Below are 7,208 nucleotides of genomic sequence, written 5' to 3'. Positions count from 1 at the left end.
AGATATTAGGGTGTACTGTGAACATATCGGACTTGATCTCTAAAGCTTGCTAGCGCATCTTGATCCAAACGAGAGTTTAGGCATCAAGACCGACTTGCAAAGGAAACAATGCCACGAGAGTGGGTTGATTCAACCTGAGTGATCCGAGTTTAGAATTGTTATAAACTGAACTTGAATAATTGCTTGGTTTACGATTTCCATACCTGAAGAAGAAACCCTAGACTAGCGCCTTTAAATCAATTCAAAACAACCTCATCTTGTTACTTGTTATTTACGTTATTGACTTCTTTAAAATCCCCCACTTTGTTTTAGCTTAATTCTGATCCCATAAAGATAAAGTGTGAACTGGTCCTCTGGAATTGAATCTAAAGATATTACAACTACACTGTTAACTTGACAGTAGACAAAGATCTAATTTTAGTGTATCACTAATAACACGGGTGGGATCAGGATCATCTATATTGGTATGGAATGATCCCTGGCTCCCAACCACTCGCTCGAGACCAGCCAATAAAAACCAACACAATCATTACCCTGACCTCACAGTGGATTCTCTCATTGATCCTACTTCACGAAATTGGAACTTGCAGGCAATTCGGGCTTTAGTGGACCCACAGGATGTGAAAATTATAGAAAGTATACCTTTGAGTAGAATTCAGATGGTCGATAGAGATGGTTGGCATTTCACAAACAATGGGAAATAGACGGTTAAATCAGGATATCAGGTAGAACGGGTTTACCCAGATAGGGAAAGACTACCAGTGATGTTTGGACCTTCAGTTGACGCTTTAAAGTCGTTCTGCTGGAAAATACGATGTCCACCAAAGATAAAACATTTCCTATGGCAACTGGTAATAGGATGTATAGCAGTCAAGAAGAATTTGCAAGGGAGCGGGATAACAGGTGATATATGTTGTGCAAGATGCGGAGCTGACGAGGAATCAATTGACCATGTGTTTTTTGAATGTCCTCCAGCACTACAAGTTTGGGCGTTATCAAAGATACCATCAAATCCAGCTATCTTTCCAACAAGTTCTCTTTTTACAAATATGGATCATCTTTTCTGGAGAGTTTCTCCGCAATTAGATGATCATCAGTTTGCATGGATTCTATGGTATATCTGGAAAGGAAGGAATAATAAAGTTTTTAGTAATCTTGATATGGATCCTAGGGATACGCTCAGGTGGCAGAAACAGAGTCCACACTATGGACTGAAGCGCAGATAGCAAAAGAACAGAGGACAGTGCCACATGCAGAAGTTACGACATTACCGTTAATCCCAGGTAGATGGTGTTTCACAGATGGTTCCTGGAAAGAGATTGATGGTTTCTCTGGTCAGGGGTGGTTCAGTACTTTAGAAGGTTTTGATGGGCTGATGAAGGCGAGGAATGTTCGGGCTAGTCTCTCTTCTCTCCATGCGGAGATGGAAGCACTACTTTGGGCAATGGAATGTATGAGGAACTTACGTCAATTTCAGGTTACGTTTGCAACGGATTGTTCTCAATTGGTGAAGATGGTTTCGGAACCAGAAGAGTGGCCTGCTTTTGCAAGTTATTTAGAAGATATTAAAGCCCTGAAAGGAAGTTTTTCCCGATCAGAGATTGTCCATGTGCCATGAACGCAAAATACAAAGGTGGATAGCCTAGCACGTAGTGCCAAGAAGCAGCCGTCTTTCGTCGTTCACATGGATCAACATCTCCCAGTTTGGTTTACAGAGTCTGTATGAGTCTGTTTAAGTTGATGACAAAAAAAAAAAAAAGAATAAGGCTACCTCAAAGAATGATTTTGATCCTTGGTTTGAAATTTTTATATTGGAAAAAGTTGTTAGAAAATATTTAGATATGCCTTACAATCAGCCAAGGATTTTGATGGGTTTGAGGAAGAGGACAAGCTTCAATCTGATCTCCAAGATTTGGCTAAGGAGGATTATGATTTTGATTTATATCTCTAGATGTTGTAAACGGTATGGGGGTTTTATTCTTCTTTTGTGTCTTTTGATGATTTAAGGCCTAATGGTGACTCAACGAAGGTTGGCTTCATGCATGTGATGCTTAATCATGTGATGAGGATGAAGAAACAATGTCGATTGGTGTGGTGGCACAACCTTAAGTGTACAAACAATCACAATTGGTGTTTCAGACATATTAAGCCTCCTAACGATACTTGTGGAAGGAGTATACTTGCCTACATGTACATGTGTCAGATATCCATATTGTTGCTTTCTTAATTAATGCATAGGTAATTTCTATAGAAATATTTCATTGTTTTCTTTGTGCTTTAGGGAATTTCATGAGCCATTTAATATGTATATAAAACTTCCACATAAGCAATATAATACATGATTGGGTTTTTCTCTTTTAGGCTGTCACTTTTACGTCTATTAACTTCCACATAACATTATAATACTAGAATTTTGTAAAGAGAACTCATGCATGAAGTTTAATCTGATATCTTATGATATTCATTTGTAAAGGCATTTTGATGGTTTATGTATAATGGATGTGATAGGTACAAGCACACATATGAGAGGAAGAGGTTCAAGAAGGATGAAGGGAAGAAAGGAAGTCAGGAAGAGAACAAAGACATTTGAAGTTTATAACGAGAATAAATAATAACACGTGCTTGTACATTAGTATAAATACTAGCTTGGAGTCTGTTAGACGGTATCGAGAAATTACAATTGTAAACTGAGCTTGTGTGCTTAGTACTACTCAGGTGATAGAGTAGGGAGAGGTCTCAGGTGATAGAGTCTCTCAGTTGTAATTCTTGACGTCGATTATCAATAACACGAGTGATTCCAGTAGATACGATCTTTGATCTTTATCAAATGGTGCGGTGAAACTGATTCGAGCTCACGCGACAGTGGCGATTGCGATTTCGGACGATCGCGAGGTAGACGCTACTCCGATCGGCACAGTTTTACGGAGGAAACGGTGAGTTAGGGTTTCGATCGAGATTTTGGAGTTGGAGCGATGTCGAAGGCGAAGGTAGTATTAAAGAGTACGATGATCGGTTCCGAGGAAGAATTTGAGATCAAAGAATCCGATATGACGGTTGATTTCTTGAGAGGAGGTTACTCGAGGATCAATCGAGCTATGAAGGAGGTTAAGAGTAACCAAGAGAAGACGAATCAAGAGCTCATTGCGATGCGACGGATCTTAGCGACTTGATCCATTACGAGCACAACAACGACACTCACAGCCAGAATCTTCGCAGAATCTGGTACATCCTCATAACTGGGAACGAAACCGAGAAGAAAACGCGTTAGGTTATCGATATGGGAATTTGAACTTGGAAAATAGAGATTCAATGTTGCAGAAGATACAAATGCTTGTGTTCTCTGGGAAGCAACTGTATGTGTGGATCACAGATGTGGAGAGATGGTTTAGTTTTGGGAGATATGAGGATATGGAGAAATTGGAGCTGTTTGGATTGAGTTTGGAAGGTCGAGTGAAGAAATGGTTTGGATGGGAACTTAAGAGAAGAGGTTTTCAGAATTGGCAAGAGTTTAAGGAGAAGCTTGTTCTACAGTTCACCGAGTCTATTGAAGAGGAACCGGCAAGCCGTCTCATTGCTATCAGACAGACTGGTTCAGTGGCGGATTATATCTCTGAATTCGAAGAGTTATCAGAATTGGTGCCTGGTCTGGATGATGAATTTCTGATCAAAATCTTCTACAACGGTCTTACACAAGATATGAAAGAGGTTATCAGAATGAAGGAGTCGAAGGGGTTAGAGAATCACATTGCTGTGGTTTTACGAATGGAAACAAGTGCGTTATGTAAGGTTGTCGGTGAGGAGGAAAAACAGAAACAAGATATCAGCATCAGTCTCAGTCGAATACATTAAAATCTTCTTCTGGCTACAATTCACGCTGATAAAAAAAAAAACTCAAGCAGCAGTTGCTCAAAAGAAAGAAGGCAATAATAGCACACCAGTTTCAAATCTGCGTCCTCGTCTTAAACATACTAAGGAGGAGCTGGATAGAATGAGGAAGGAGTTTACATGTTTCAAATGTGGAGCTAATGGCTGGACCCGAGATCATATATGTCCTAATAAGGAGTTGTGAATTATAACAATTGTAAATGGGGTGGACATGGAGGTTTTGGACGAAGAAGAAGATTCAAAAGAAGAAATGATAGTGTATACACCAGCTAAGGAGATGAGAGTACTTTCTCTCAACTCGTTTTTGGGAAAACATTCCCCGAAAACAACGAAGCCTTATGGGAAGATCAATGACACCGATGTTATCATCATGATCAACAGTGGAGCTTCCCATAACTTTATCACACCTGATATGGTGCAGAGGCTCAAGTTGAAAATTTGTGTAGATAAGAGCCTCGATGTTTTGCTAGGTAACGGCGTAACAGTCAATGGCACATGAGTGTGTAAGTCTGTTACATTCAGCTTAGCAGATATTGAATTCACCTCAGAATTCATAGCTTTGGAATTGGGAATGGTTGATGTTATTTTAGGAATTCAGTGGCTGGAGACCCTGGGAAAATGCGAAGTCAATTGGAAAAAGCAAGAAATGTCCTTTGTGTATCAAGGCACCAAAGTGACAGTTTATGGAGATCCAACCTTGCATTGTTGGATCTCAAGTTGAGGATCTGGGACACATTATATAAAAAGAGGGCGTAGCTACTGACGCTTGTAAAACGAAGAGTTCCCATTATCAGCAAGCGAGGTAACGACCACCATTCCACAAATTCCGAAAAAGCTGCAGACCATTCTGGATGAGTTTGATCACGTTTTTGCAATGCATACGAGATTACCACCTTTCCGCGGCTATGATCACTCAATAAACTTGCATCCAGGGGTTTCTACAATCTCTGTACGTCCCTACATGTACCCTCACGCAACCAAAGTAGTCATGGAGAAGATGGTTGGTGAGATGCTACAATCATGGATTATCAGAGCGAGGACTAGTCCTTTTTCAAGTCCCGTTCTCTTGGTCAAGAAAAAAGATGGCTCTTGGCGGTTCTGTATTGATTATAGGGCTTTGAATAAAGTGATTGAACCCGACAAATTTCCAATACCAGTGATTGATCAGCTATTGGATGAACTACATGGCGCTACAGTCTTCTCAAAGATTGATCTAAGGGCTGGATATCATCAGATACGCATGAAGGACAGGAATGTTGAGAAGACTGCATTTCGGACTGTCGAGGGCCATTGTGAATTTTTAGTAATGCTATTTGGGCTTACTAACGCTCCAGCAACCTTTCAGGCTCTGATGAACTCGATATTCCGCCCTTATCTTTGCAAGTTCATCTTAGTATTCTTTGATGATGTTCTACTCTACAATCGTAATTTGGAGGAACATGTGCAACACTTGTGTATTGTCTTATCCATCTTAGCATAGCAGCAGTTGTTGGCAACAAGAACAAATGTTCATTTGGGTTATCTCAAGTTGAGGATCTGGGACACATTATATAAAAAGAGGGCGTAGCTACTGACGCTTGTAAAACGAAGAGTTCCCATTATCAGCAAGCGAGGTAACGACCACCATTCCACAAATTCCGAAAAAGCTGCAGACCATTCTGGATGAGTTTGATCACGTTTTTGCAATGCCTACGGGATTACCACCTTTCTGCGGCTATGATCACTCAATAACTTACATCCAGGGGTTTCTGCAATCTCTGTGCGTCCCTACATGTACCCTCACGCAACCAAAGTAGTCATGGAGAAGATGGTTGGTGAGATGCTACAATCATGGATTATCAGAGCGAGTACTAGTCTTTTTTCAAGCCCCGTTCTCTTGGTCAAGAAAAAGGATGGCTCTTGGCGGTTCTGTATTGATTATAGGGCTTTGAATAAAGTGATTGAACCCGAAAAATTTCCAATACAAGTGATTGATCAGCTATTGGATGAACTACATGGCGCTATAGTCTTCTCAAAGATTGATTTAAGGGCTGGATATCATCAGATACGCATGAAGAACATGGTTGTTGAGAAGACTGCATTTCGGACTGTCGAGGGCCATTATGAATTTTTAGTAATGCTATTTGGGCTTACTAACGCTCCAGCAACCTTTCAGGCTCTGATGAACTCGATATTCCATCCTCATCTTTGCAAGTTCATCTAAGTATTCTTTGATGATGTTCTAATCTACAGTCGTAATTTGGAGGAACATGTGCAACACTTGCGTACTGTCTTATCCATCTTAGCATAGCAGCAGTTGTTGGCAAACAAGAACAAATGTTCATTTGGGTTATCTCAATTTGAGCATCTGGAACACATTATATCAAATGAGGGTGTAGCTACTGACGCTTGTGAAACGAAGAGTTCCTATTATCAGCAAGCGAGGTAACGACCACCATTCCACAAATTCCAAAAAAGCTGCAGACCATTCTGGATGAGTTTGATCACGTTTATGCAATGCCTATGGGATTACCACCTTTCCGCAGCTATGATCACTCAATAAACTTACATCCAGGGGTTTCTGCAATCTCTGTGTGTCCTTACATGTACCCTCACACAACCAAAGTAGTCATGGAGAAGATGGTTGGTGAGATGCTACTATCATGGAATATCAGAGCGAGTACTAGTCCTTTTTCAAGCCCCGTTCTCTTGGTCGATGTTGGGGTCAAAATCGGTCACGACGGAATCTGTTGGAGTCAAAAACGGTTACGACGAAGTTAATATCCAAATCTCCGCAAAATACGAGTATGTCTCTCCGCAACAAATCATGCTCGGTCAAGAGAACGTCGCAACGTATGTTCCCGAGATAAAGCTTCGTTCGAATTCTATTTAGATCAAACATAAGCCATCGGAAACATACCCAGACCAGTTACGGATAGGTCCGAGTATGACGATTGGAACACGGACGAACCAAGCTCGGTCATTACGCAACTACCGCACATGCACGTTGTCCGGTCGCTACGTAGCGACCGAGCGTCCGTTCCGCTCGGTCTACCCTTTGATGCTATCTACCGAAGACCGTAGCGAACCCATTTCATGTTTCCCGCCATTCTAAGTCATCGATCAAACTTTACCGTAAAGACTGCGGAAATTCATTCTTTATCGAAAGAAACTGTAATAAACGCTTCGAGTCAAAAGACGGCCCAAAGGGACCTAAGACATGACTCAAGGCCCAACTTATGATTTCTTAACCAACAGCCCGTAAGCCGCATGACGGTTTACGCTTGGTTTGCAAGGAAAGATAAATATCAAGTTTCCGCGGATAAATACGAAATTTTGAAGAT

This window comes from Brassica oleracea, chromosome C4 (genome assembly GCF_000695525.1).
Source record: "Brassica oleracea var. oleracea cultivar TO1000 chromosome C4, BOL, whole genome shotgun sequence".
Lineage (NCBI taxonomy): Eukaryota > Viridiplantae > Streptophyta > Magnoliopsida > Brassicales > Brassicaceae > Brassica > Brassica oleracea.
The sequence above is the reverse complement of the archived record's forward strand: the minus strand, read 5'-3'. Positions refer to the sequence as shown.